The 13,210-nt window shown below is 42.7% G+C and overlaps 1 non-coding gene across 1 annotated transcript; it reads right to left on the reverse strand.

Annotated features, from left to right (window-relative positions):
* Nucleotides 1–11,616: 11,616 nt before the first annotated feature.
* Nucleotides 11,617–11,721, reverse strand: LOC132213993 (U6 spliceosomal RNA). The gene has a single exon (XR_009448104.1). It is a non-coding gene; the product is annotated as a U6 spliceosomal RNA (small nuclear RNA).
* Between the last annotated feature and the right edge of the window lie 1,489 nt (nucleotides 11,722–13,210).

Genomic DNA, 13,210 nt, shown 5'->3' on the forward strand with positions numbered 1-13,210 from the left:
GATACTTGTGGAGGGGAGGGGGTGTGGAGGAGAATGGTTGAAAAAGGTGAAGGGATTTAGAAGTACAAACTGGCAGTTATAAAAATAGTCACAGGAAACAACCTAACTGCCCATCAGCAGATGAGTGGATTAAAAAACTGTGGCACTTCTATACAATGGAATACTATGCAGCTATAAAAAAGAAAAAACTCTTACCATTTGCAACAGCCTGGATAGACCTAGAGAGCATTATGCTACGCGAAATAAGCCAGTCAGAGAAAGATAAGTATCACATGATCTCACTCATATGTGGAATCTAATGAACAACATAAACTGATGAACAATCAGATCGGGGGCAGGCTGGCCGGACCTCACCCGTGCACGAATTTGTGCACTGGGCCTCTAGTAATATTATAATTATACTAGAGGCCTGGTGCACAAAAATTTGTGCACTCAGGGGGGAAGGGGAGGTCCCTCAGCCTGGCCTGTGCCCTCTCACAGTCTGGGACCCCTCGGGAGATAACACCCTGCTGGCTTAGGCCTGCTCCCGGGTGGCAGAGGGCAGGCCCAATCCCTAGGTGCAGCCTCTGGTCAGGCTCAGAGCAGGGCCGACTGGGGAGTTGGGGCACCGCCCCCTGTCATGCACAGAGCAGGGCAGATTGGGAGGTTGCGATGCCACCCTCAGTCACGCTCAGGGTAGGGCCGATTGGGGGGTTGGGGCATCGCCCCCTGTCACACTCCAAGGCAGGGTCGATGGGGAGGTTGCGGCGCCACTGCCTGTCATGCACAGAGCAGGGCCCATCAGGGGGTTTGGGGCTCCTTACCCTGTCATGCACAGAGCAGGGTCGATCAGGGGGTTGGGGAGCTCACCCCTGTCACGCACAGAGCAGGGCCGATCAGGGGGTTGGGGCGCCGCCACTGTCACACTCAGGGCAGGGCCGATGGGGAGGTTATGGCTCTACCCCGTCACACACAGAGCAGGGCCCGTAGGGGGGCGGGGGGGAGTTGGGGCGCCGCACCCTGTCACACACAGAGCCGCAGGGCGATCTGGGGATTGGGGAGCTCCCCCGTATCAGGCACAGAGCAGGGCTGATCAGGGGGTTGGGGAGCCTTCCCCTGTCACGAACAGAGCAGGGCGGATAGGGAGGTTGTGGCCCCGCCCCCTGTCACACACAGAGCTGCAGGGTGATCAGGGGGTTTGGGCGCTGCCCCCTGTCACACTGATCCTGGTGCCGGGAGGTCTCTCTGCTCCGCTGATCCCGGTGCTGGGAGGCATATTACCCTTTTACTATCTAGGATAGAGGACTGGTGCACATGTGGGGGCCAGCTGGTTTGCCCTGAAGGGTGTCCTGGATCAGGGTGGGGGTCCCTTCTGGGGTGCCTGGCCAGCCTGGGTGAGGGGATGATGGCTGTTTGCAGCTGGTCACACACCCTTTAGGGTGGGGGTCCCCACTGGGGTGCCTGGCCAGCCTGGATGAGGGGATGATGGCTGTTTGCAGCTGGTCACACACCCTTCAGGGTGGGGGTCCCCACTGGGGTGCCTGGCCAGTCTGGGTGAGGGGCTGAGGGCTGTTTTCAGGCTGGCTGGTGACTGAAGCTCGCAACTGGTCCTTTTTTTCTTTTTTTTTTTTTATTATTCTGGGCCAGCTTTAGCTCTGGCTCCAGCTCTGAGGCCTCTGCTGCTGAAAGCAGGTATCTGGTTTCTTTAGGTTCTATAATCAAAACAATGTGTAACTCCAGCTCTGAGATCCTGGCTTGTTGAAAGCAGGTTTCTGGGGTTTTGTTTAGCTTCTATATTTGTTACAGTGTTTCAAACTGCAGGCTCAGAGGCTGGCAGCGGCAGGCGGGGAACGTTGGTTTCCTCTGTCACTGAAGCAAGCAAGCCTCATGTTAGTTTCAAGCTGCCTGGCTGCCGGCTGCCATCTTGGCTGGCAGTTAATTTGCATATCACCCTGATTAGCTAATGGGAAGGGTAGGGGTCGTACGCTAATTACCATGTTTCTCTTTTATTAGATAGGATAATGTCAGATGGGTAGTAAATTTATCAGGGTTATAACTTCATAAGTTATATACTTATCTAATGACTATGCTGTACACCTGAAAGTAATATAATATTGTATTTTTCAACTGTAATTGAAAAATAAAACAAAACTATAAAAGAACAATGAGGCACAGCTGGCATAGCTCAGTGGTTGAGCATCAACCTATGAACCTGGATGCCAGCCAATCAATGATTTTTTCTCATCATTGATGTTTCTATGTCTCTCTCCTCTCCCTTCCTCTCTGAAATCAATAAAAAAAATATTTTTAAAAAGGATTTTAGGCAGAAGAAAGAATTGGTTAGATTTTCATTGCTTAAAATCTTTCTGGCTGCTATGCAAAGATTAAGGGGCTTTTGTAACTGTTGAGGATAATGATAGTGACAAAGTGTTAAATGATTGCATAGGGTATGTGCCCTGACCGGGAATCAAACCATGACCTCTTGGTTCATAGGTCCACATTCAACTCAAACAACAATTCATCACCAATTATATTCAAATTTGTGTTACAAATTTACTTGGTTTGCACATCCTTTTATACTTCACTGAAACTGTTTCCTCTCTATTTTTATTTTTTGTAACATATTTTTATTGATTTCAGAGAAGAAGGGAGAGGGAGAGAGAGATAGAATCATCAATGATGAGAGAGAATCATTGATCAGCTGCCTCCTGCATGCCCTCTACTGGGGATTGAGCCCCAAACCTGGGCATGTGCCCTGACTGTAAATGAAACCGTGACCTCCTGGTTCAGGGGTCCATGCTCAACCATTGAACCACGCTGGCTGGCTCGTATCCTCTTTGACTTTACCTCATCTAGGAATTCACAGATTTCTTCAAGCTGCAGATTATTAACCACTTTTAGGAAGGTTATCCCTATACATAAATCCTATTGCCTGTTGGTATAATTTTACTGTAGAGAGTAATCAAATCTTGGGACTCTGGGGAGACCATATCTGCCCCCACATGTAGCAGGCCTCATAGTCTTCATTCTACCATTCCCAACTGCCCAATACTACTCCCTGCTACCACCTCACGAAATTATTCTACTAGGAAAAGCCTCAGAGAACTTTATAAGAAAAATAAGCAAGTGCATAGCTCTGGCAGAGGAGCAAAAACAAATATGGGAACTGAGGAATGTCTATCTAATTTGTGTGATTTTTACAGTAACTCTTTGGCTGCCTTCATCATCTAGAAATCAGTTTGGGAAACAGTTCTGAAAGTGGTAATCTTGGAATTGTATTGTCATTAGGGAGTTTCTATTCTAATAAGAGCTACCTTGTATACTTGGCCAACGTTAATAGAATTCAAATGAGGCGCCTGCCCCTCCATCAGAGGGCAGATGCCACACCCAGGCGCAGCTTTCACTCTGCCGGACCGGTTTGGCTCAGTGGATAGAGCGTCTGCCTGCGGACTGAAGGGTCCCGGGTTTGATTCTGGTCGAGGGCATGTACTTTGGTTGCGGGCACATCCCCAGTAGGGGGCGTGCAGGAGGCAGCTGATCAATCTCTCTCATCGATGTTTCTAACTCTATCCTTCTCCCTTCTTCTCTATAAAAAAATCAATAAAATATTAAAAAAATATACCTTTAAAAAAAAAAGAATTCAAATGATATAACAACAGATTCCATTTTGCTTACCAAAATAAAAATAACAACACTAATACACAATTTAAAATCTGTAATTACTTTTATTCTGTCTTCATCTTGTAAATAATTTGATATTATTGCTGATATAGGTGCTAAGTAATAAAATTTTGAATGTCTGTTTAGAAGATTGTGACTTTAGGGGGAAAGTATCTTTTTTTTTTTTCCTTCCTGTGGCATTCTAAAAAAGAGGAAAAGGCATTGTTTGATACTATAATTAATGCTGTAGATATCAATTGAGGCACTTCAAGCTGTGTGAATCTGAATGAGTAAAAATTCTAAAGGCAACAAACAAGATTTTAAATGTCTTATTAAACCACATTTCCTCACCAGAGGGAAAGACTGTAAACACCATCTGAAAATGAATCTCAGACCTGGAATCTCCTTTCAGAGTGACTTGATGACTTTGATAAGCTCCCTCTGTGATAAAATTATTCTTTACTCTGAGGGGTAACTATCTGATAATTATACAGAAGTCAATTTTTAAAAATATATTTTTTTATTGATTTCAGAGAGGAAGGAAGAAAGAGTGAGAGATAGAAATATCAATGATGAGAGAGAATCATTGATTGGCTGCCTCCTGCATGCTCCCCACTGGGGATCGAGCCCACAACCTGGGCATGTGCCCTTGACTGGAATCGAACCCGGGACCCTTCAGTCCGCAGGTTGACTCTCTATCCACTGAGCCAAACCAGCTAGACCTAGAAGTCAACTTTTTTAAACCTAGGGAAACACTTAATTTTGAACAAGTGACAAGCAGTATACCTCACTAATTTATAAAAGCCAATTTGTCAAAAAACAAAACAAAACACAATTTTTCATGGTTACAATTTATCAATCAAATAAAAGACGAGTCAAGAGAGCAGTGTGTCTTTGGAATACCTGAGAGTGCCTGGTACCAAGGATTGTACACAGATTCAGGAAACACCTGGTGAGTGATTAATAATAATAGTGATGATGATAATAATATGTATGGAGTGCTTATCATGTGGTAGGGACTTTGAAGCAAGCTTTACAAGTATTACATGTATAACTACCAAATCACACAATGACCCTAGAAATTAGGTTCTGTTGTTATCCTCATTTTACAGATGGCGAGGCTGGATCACAAAGAATATGGGGAACTTGAACAAAATCACAGAGCTAGGAGGTGATGGAGCTGGGATTCAAAATCAGACATCTGCCCCTAGAGTCTTTAATCACTGCTGCTTCTTAAATATGGGATGATGAAAGTTGAGGTTTTCAAGTGGCAGGCCATAACCCATCACTTTAATGGCTCTTTTAAAAATTAAACAGAACAGAATGGAACAGAAAATATCCAGACTGCACGGCAGCAAAGGTAAGTAATGTTACATGAAACGACTGTCATTTATGTGTAGACACATAAACAATCTACTGCACAGTAGCAAATCAAAAAGTACATTACAAAGCCTGATTCACAGATGTGAAACTAACAGAATCAGTTTTCCAAAAAGGGAAGATATCACAGCTATCTTATTTTTCCTGCAAAATTAAACCTAAAAATGCATCAGTTCAACTTATTATTTTTCCAGCTCAAAAGACCACACATTGATCTTACAGTTTATGTGGGTCAGCAGATTAGTCATTTATGTGTAGACAAGTACATGTGGACTGGGTCACAATGTAAAATTTTTACTGTGGGTTGAGGTAAAAAAAAAATATTTGCAAGCCTACTAACCTAAAATATGGTTGATATAGATATATTTTAAAATAATAAGATATATATTATTTATTTTTTTTAATCAATCAGAGAGGGAGCGAGAAATAGAAACATCATTGATGAGAGAGAATCATTGATCAGCTGCTTCCCACACGCACCACAATGGGGATGGGGCCAGCAACCTAGGCATGTGCCCTGACCGGGAATCAAACCATGACCTCCTGGTTCATAGGTCCACACTCAACCACTGAGCCACGCTGGCCAGGCTCAGACATCTTTTTTTGGGTTGGTTTGACCTGTAAGTTCATGAATCATAGTTCAATATTTTATGAGTTACAAGAGGATTTCCAGAGGGAATCTGAAAATTATACAGGATTTTTCTCTGTGGAAAGCACAGAGAACATTGTTTCTGACATTTCTGACATTCTAAGTGACAAGATTTCTCCAAACAGATGTAGCATATAATAGTATACAGTATATTTTTACATTGCTTTGGACAACAGTTCTCTATGTGATACGATTCTAAGTGGCTGGTTGCACAGATTTTTCTCATTGTACAGATTGTGTAAAATGAGATCCTTTTCAGCATATGTTTTAAAATAAGAGTCTCCTTTCTTCCAATAGGAAATTCTTTTTTTCTTAATCCTCACTGGAGGACAGACTTTTATTGATTTTAGAGAAAGTGGAAGGGAGAGGAAGAGAGAGAGAGAAACATTGATCGGTGGCCTCCCCCACGGAGATCCCAAAACCTGGGCATTTGGTTCTGACTTAAATTCGAACCTGTGACCTTTCAGTGTATAGGACTACGCTCCAACCAACTGAGCCACACCAGCCAAGGTTATATTTGCCTTTTTGGAAAATAGGAACACTCCACCAAGCTAGCCTTTTCTGATCTCTTTCAGGCCTAAAATGAGTACCTGAATCACTCTTGATTTGTTGTTGTATTTATTTGTATATGCTTTTTAGAGACAGAGGAAGGGAGAGAGAGAGAGAAACATCTATTTGTTGTTCCACCCATCTAGCACTCATAGGTTGTCTCCTGCATGTGCCCTGAGCAGGGCTTGAACTAAAACCTTGGCGCCTCAGGACAGTGCAGCACCCAATTAAGCTACCCGGTCAGGGCTGTTCTGCTTTGTTTTTAAGAGTCAGGATTTAGCCATGCCGATGTAGCTCAGTGGTTGAGCATCAACTGATGACCCAGGAAGTCACAATTCGATTTACCGTCAGGGCACATGCCCAGGTTGCAAGCTCTATCCCAGCAGAGGCGTACAGGAGGCAGCCAATCAAATCTTTGCCTCTCCCTTCTTCTCTGAAATCAATACAAAGATACTGTTTTTTACAAAGGGTAAGAATTTATCAGCTCTACCTTGTGTATAACACTCACAAATTATTCATCTAATAATTCAACAAATATTTATTGAACACCTAATCTATAGGTAAGCGCCAAAGGTAACTTAATGAAATACAAAGACATAAACTGCAGAATTACTGCTCTTCAGAAGTTTATCTCTTGATTGGGAGGGGAAGGTGTACAGCTGACGAAACACCAAGTTCTGACAATTCTACCCCTTTAACATTTCTTGAATCCTTCCACTTCCTGCCATTTTCAAGCCACCACCAGCTTTTCCTTGGTTTCCTCTAACAAATCTCCTCATCCCCAAATCTGTTTTTCAGTGTGCTTTCTAAAACGCTAATATAATCACTTCCTTTCCTAAAATCTTTTAACGACTCACTTTTTAAAAAAACATTTATTTATTCTTGTTTTTGTTGTTGTTGTTGTTAATCCTCACCTGAAGATATTTTTTCATTGATTTTTAAAGAGTGGAACGGAGGAGGAGAGACAGAGAAAGAAATATCAATGTGAGAGAGACACATTGATTGGTTGCCTCCCACACGCACCCTGACCAGGGCCAGGGATCAAGCCTGCAACCAAGTATGTGCCCTTGACTGGAATCGAACCCGGGACCCTCCAGTCTGCAGGCTGACACTCTATCCATTGAGCCAAATGGGCTAGAGCATGACTCACAGTTGTCCTTAGGATAAAGTCTAAATTGTCCCAGTGACTGAATTGGACTTTGCTTCTCTCCTTTGTCCTATCTTTAGCCACTTGCTTTCTTCAGACATGTTTTTCAGCCATTCTGAGTTCCTTTCAGAGTCCCTAATTTACCATGCTTAACTTACTTCACGTTATTCTCCCTGCTTGGAATGTCATCTGTAAATGTGTGCTCATTAATTCCTTTATTCACTCAGAGCATCTTTTATTTAGGGTGTCTATGTGTCCAGCCCAGTACACATCCTGAAATATCCCGTTGTAGTCAGGAGCTGGAGTGTAAGCGGGCCATTACACTGCAGTGGTCAAGTCCCCGGACGGATGAAGACATAGGAATTGTGGGGGTCGTAGATAAACCCAACCTAGAAATCAGTGAAGGTGCTGGAGGGAGGAAGAGAGTGAAGAGTAGTCTGGATTGAGGAAGCAGCATGTGTAAAGGATTGACAATTAGTGTAGCCTGAGTGGACGATGTGTAAACCCCAGAGCATGAGCAAGACCAGGAGGCATGGCCCAGTCACCAAGTGCCTTTTACATGATGTGCTAGGCCCTAGCAGCTAGGGAGTTGGGGTTTCTTTTCTTTTTTTCTTTTTTTTTTTTTTAATACATTTTATTGATTTTTTACAGAGAGGAAGGGAGAGAGATAGAGAGTTAGAAACATCGATGAGAGAGAAACATCGACCAGCTGCCTCCTGCACATCCCCCTACTGGGGAAGTGCCCGCAACCCAGGTACATGCCCTTGACCGGAATCAAACCCGGGACCCTTCAGTCCGCAGGACGATGCTCTATCCGCTGAGCCAAACCGGCCTTGGCTAGGGGTTTCTTTTCTTGTGAAGAAATGGGGAGCCACTGAAGGGTTTTTTAAAAGTGGAAGGGAAGGATAGGGAGTTGGAGAGGAGAAGGAAGAATAGCATGGTCACATTTGTTTTTAAAATCAATACTAGTAGCATTGCTAGTAAAGGAGGCAATTTGTCACAAATTGCTTAAATAAGCAAACACAGTCCTGAATTAGGGGGGGAAATCACCCCAAAAATTTCAGGGCTGCCTTACGAAGCTGAGGCCATTTACTAGCATGCTAACGAAGTTTAAATTGCATAAATACATGCTAGTTTAAATTTCTCCTATTTTAATAAACTCAGGAGTATGAGTCTTTGAGGGCGGGACTTCGGCCTGACTTGTTCCCTATCATATCTTCACCACCTATAATAGAATCTAGTATGGAGTAGATTATCAATAAATATTTTTGACCAAGTGACTCTGAAATGTCTTCAAATACCCCTTCCAATATTGTTCGATGAAAATAACGCCCAGGTATTTAAAAAAAGCCAACAATGCAACTAAATTAACCCCCATTTATTAAATATAACATGTTCAAATTTATGAAAGTGTGTGATTACTCAGAAACTATTATAGATCCAATTATAGGGAAAAATCATGTCTCAAGAAAATATTTTTTATCATTTGGTCTTTTTCTGTCAAGAGAAATAAAAGGTTTTTCTTATAATTGTATCCCCAGTCCCAACACAGTACATGTCACATGACAGAACTCAAAATATTAGTTAAATAAGTGAATATCTGAATAAGTATAGAGAATGCTTCCTTAAGGCAAACACATTGGCAAAATCCCTAATAAAAAAGTTGCTGTATTTCTATGTATCTGCTCTAATCTTCAAAAGAAAGGAACACACAGAAAGCACCTTAGAGCCTTAACTGGTTTGGCTCAGTGGATAGAGCATCGGCCTGAGGACTGAAGGGTCCCAGGTTCGATTCTGGTTAAGGGCATGTACCTTGGTTGCAGACACATCCCCAGTAGGGGGTGTGCAGGAGGCAGCTGGTCGATGTTTCTCTCTCATCAATGTTCCTAACTCTCTATCCCTCTTCCTCTCCCTTCCTCTCTGTAAAAATCAATAAAATGTATTTTTAAATAAAGCACCTTAGAAACCTTCTAACAGTTGGGTCACTTCAGAGATGGTGAAGAGCTCTGCTGTCTTATTAAGGGCAGAAGGAGTAGGAGAATCCAGATCTGCTTTCAGACATTTTTCACTGTCCCATTTTGCAACTCCAACTTTTTTTAAAAAGTGGCAACATTCATAAGAATATTATTTGATCCTGTGAAACCCACTTTGTACAGTTCAAATGTATCTCTCTCCACTGCAGAGTTACTACAGAGCTATATATCTTCTGTAGCAGCAGAATTTGGAACATAGATGTGGAATTCATAAATGAAGGCATTTTTTGTCCCTCAAGTAATGTTTGTATGCTTTTCTGCGTGCCAGTTATTTCCACAGTATAAGTTGTTTGGCTACAGTCTTCAACAACCAATGAAGTTTATGTTGTACATGAGACCTTCGGGATTTCATGTTCGCTGGGGCCAACAAAAGCAAATTCTCTTATGCCTCCTACCAAGAACCTCCTTATGACATTCTGACAGATGCCTTCTCAGATCTGCATGAGTTTCTACTTCCCCCTCTAGTTTCCAAGACAGGCAAAGTTTGCCTCGGAAGCCCCATTTAGTCTCTCTTCCCTCACTGGTCCTCTTTCTGTCTCTTCAGGTCTCATTAGTGGTCCTGTTTTCTCCTCTAGCTACCCTGATTTCATAAGAAATATACTTGCAGAGTTCTCATTCCCACTACAGTGCAAATGCCTGAAATCACTCTCCACACCCCACACCGTTCATTTGCGAGAAAAAGCAGAAGGGAGAAATAACACCTGCCCCTGTCTGCAGTTCTAGTCTCGAAAGGCAGAGATTACATTCTATAGGCACAAAATCTTATTATTTGTATATTTTTTGAAGAGCTCACAGTCAAGATAAATGTTGTTATCTTTTTTGTTGTTGTTGTTAATCCACATCAGAGGACATTTTTCCCATTAATTTTTAGAGAGAGTGGAAGAGAGGGGGAGAGACAGAGAAAGGGAAACATCGATGTGAGACATCAATTGGTTGCCTCCTGAACGCATCTCGACCAGGGCTGGGGATCAAGCCTGCAACCGAGGTACATGCCCTTGGCCAGTGTAGAACCCGTGGCTCCTCAGTCCTTGGGCTGACGCTCCAGTCACTGAGCCAAACCAGCTAGGGCGACTCTGGTGTGATTTTAATAGCAAATATTTATAGCTTTAATAGGGAACAAACAGGTACTGTTCATATATTGTGATATGTAAATTGATACAATCTTGTTAGGGGACACCTTGGCAGTACCTCCCCCAATAATCTATATATATAAAAGGCGCATATGCAAAGTGTCCCCTCAGGAGTTCGACCGGGAGACTGGGAGTTCTATCATTCACTATGACATGCGCTGACCACCAGGGGGCGGTGCGGAACATGGCGGGTGACCAGCAGCAGTGGTGGCACACAGGCTGCGAGGGAAGGAGGAGGCAGAGTTGGGGAGGTGGGGAACTTGATCGGCCCTGATCGCTGGCCAGGCCTAGGGACCCTACCTGTGCACGAATTTCGTTCACCAGGCCGCTAGTAAATATATATGGCCTTTGACAAAGTAATTGCACTTTTAGGGTGTTAAGATATATTCACATATGTGTCTAAAGATAAATGTATGGGGTGTTCACTGAAGTATTAGTCATGAGAGAAAACCAGAAATAGCCCAATTGTCCTCAGTAGGGAAATGGTTGAATGATTTATACCATAAATTTTATGGTACTGAGATGGGGAAAGCTATGGGACTGGTATAAGGTTGAGGTGGATTTATACACTCTGATCTGTTAAGTAAAGAATAAGTCACTGAACAATATGTATAGTATGATGTCATATATATTGAACAAAACACATAGCAAACATATTTGTAAATCGATAGAAAATACATCAAAGCATACAGACCACACCCTAAAAGATGATTATCTCTAGACAGGGACAGGAAATGGGGAAGGCATAAGAAAGGGATTTTTATTTTTAACTGCAGATAATTCTTTCTCTATTGTTTGAATTATTTACAGTGATCATGTATTGCTTTTTTAAAAATATATTTTATTGATTTTTTACACAGAGGAAGGGAGAGGAAGGGAGAGGGATAGAGAGTTAGAAACATCGATGAGAGAGAAACATCAATCAGCTACCTCCTGCACAACCCCTACTGGGGATGTGCCTGCAACCAAGGTACATGCCCTTGACCGGAATCGAACCTGGGACCCTTCAGTCTTCAGGCCGATGCTTTATCCACTGAGCCAAACCGGTTAGGGCCATGAATTGTTTTTTAAATTTAAAAACAATTTTAGAAAATTTTGGAACACTTCCCAAATTTGTATGCCATCCTTACCCAGCGGCCATGCCCATCTTATCTATATCGCTCCAATTTTAGTATATAGGGAAAAAGTATACACACACTGAATAATTATAAAGGCAGTGTTTATTAAAGTACATTTCATTTTCAGAATTGAGCTATCAGCTGTTAAAATATGCATACATTTTTGGGGGAGACACACTGTATGTGCTGCTGAAGCGAGCACTAAAAATAACTTACAAAAATAGAAATAAGTGCCCTGGCCGGTGTGGCTCAGTTGGTTGAGCATTGTCCCTGCACTGAACGGTTGCTGGTTTGATTCTGGGTCAGGGTACATGTCCAGGTTGTGGGAAGCAGGGGAAGGGGAAACTGATTGATGTTTTTCTCATATGGATGTCTCTCTCTCTCCCTCTTGCTCTCTCTCTCTCTTTCTCTCTCTCTCTGAATCAATAAAAACATTTAAAACATAGAAATACATGACAAGTGGTAGAAAGAAATTTATGAGTTTCTGTTGCTCTTATATCCGATGAATGTTATTGTTTTGTGAGACAATGTGAACTAGTAGAAAGAACACAAATACCCCAGTTTTTATTCCTATTGTCCTGCCATCTAAAAAAAATCAGTGTTCTGGCTAAAGAGCTAAAAATGTGGAGGAAAACACTTTTAAAACACAAGACAGTCCCAGTGTTTCTAGTAATAGAATATAAGTATTCCAAATGATCAGTGTACATCATATATATTATACATTATGATTTAATATTATTCAGGTAGGCAATGCATAAAAACCTTAGGTCTGAAAGTCACTCAACAACACTTTGGTAAATCTAGGCGTTACGTTACTGGGGTTTTCTTATTGGAGGCTGAGGGAGTTACTCACCCTCCTCCACTCCCCCCAATTTAAAAATCTTTGTTGAAGTATTACATATGTCCCCTTTTCCCCCTCTCTGACCCCTTCTAGCCCCGCCCCCCCAGCCCCGCCAGGCCTTCACCACCCTATTGTCTGTGTCCATGGGTTATGCTTATTTGCAAACCAGTTCTTTGGTTGATCGCTTCCCACCCACCCACCCACCTTCCTTCTGAGATTCCAGTCTGTTCCATGCTTCTGTGTCTCTGGATATATTTCGTTCCTCATTTTATTTTGTTCATTAGATTGCACATATGAGTGACATCATGTGGAGGGAGTTATTAAGGGTGCTGTGAGTGAGGATTTGCTGAAGAAAATTGTGTTGATGTAATAAACCATTTATCAACCTCTTGGTGGCACAATGGGCCCATAAAATTTGGGTGGGTAGCTTGCTGCTTCTTAATCAGATAACCAGGAAAGCTGATTTGGAGGGCACCTGGGGACAAAGCAGAGGCAACCATGTGAAAGGCCACGTGCACGTGACTTTCAAAGAAAATGCCACCTGGCGATGGCGCCGAGTGAAGGACAGCTCTGCTGAAAAGAAACACACCTAGAGACGGGGCAAGGGGGGCACCTGGCTTGCCAGTTTACCCACGCGCGATGCTGCATCAATTCCCGGGATGATAGGCTTCGTTTTTAGGAAGGGTTGGTTTTATTTGTTTTGCCGTTTTATTAAATTCATTGG

Source organism: Myotis daubentonii, chromosome 12 (assembly GCF_963259705.1).
Source record: "Myotis daubentonii chromosome 12, mMyoDau2.1, whole genome shotgun sequence".
NCBI classification, from domain to species: domain Eukaryota; kingdom Metazoa; phylum Chordata; class Mammalia; order Chiroptera; family Vespertilionidae; genus Myotis; species Myotis daubentonii.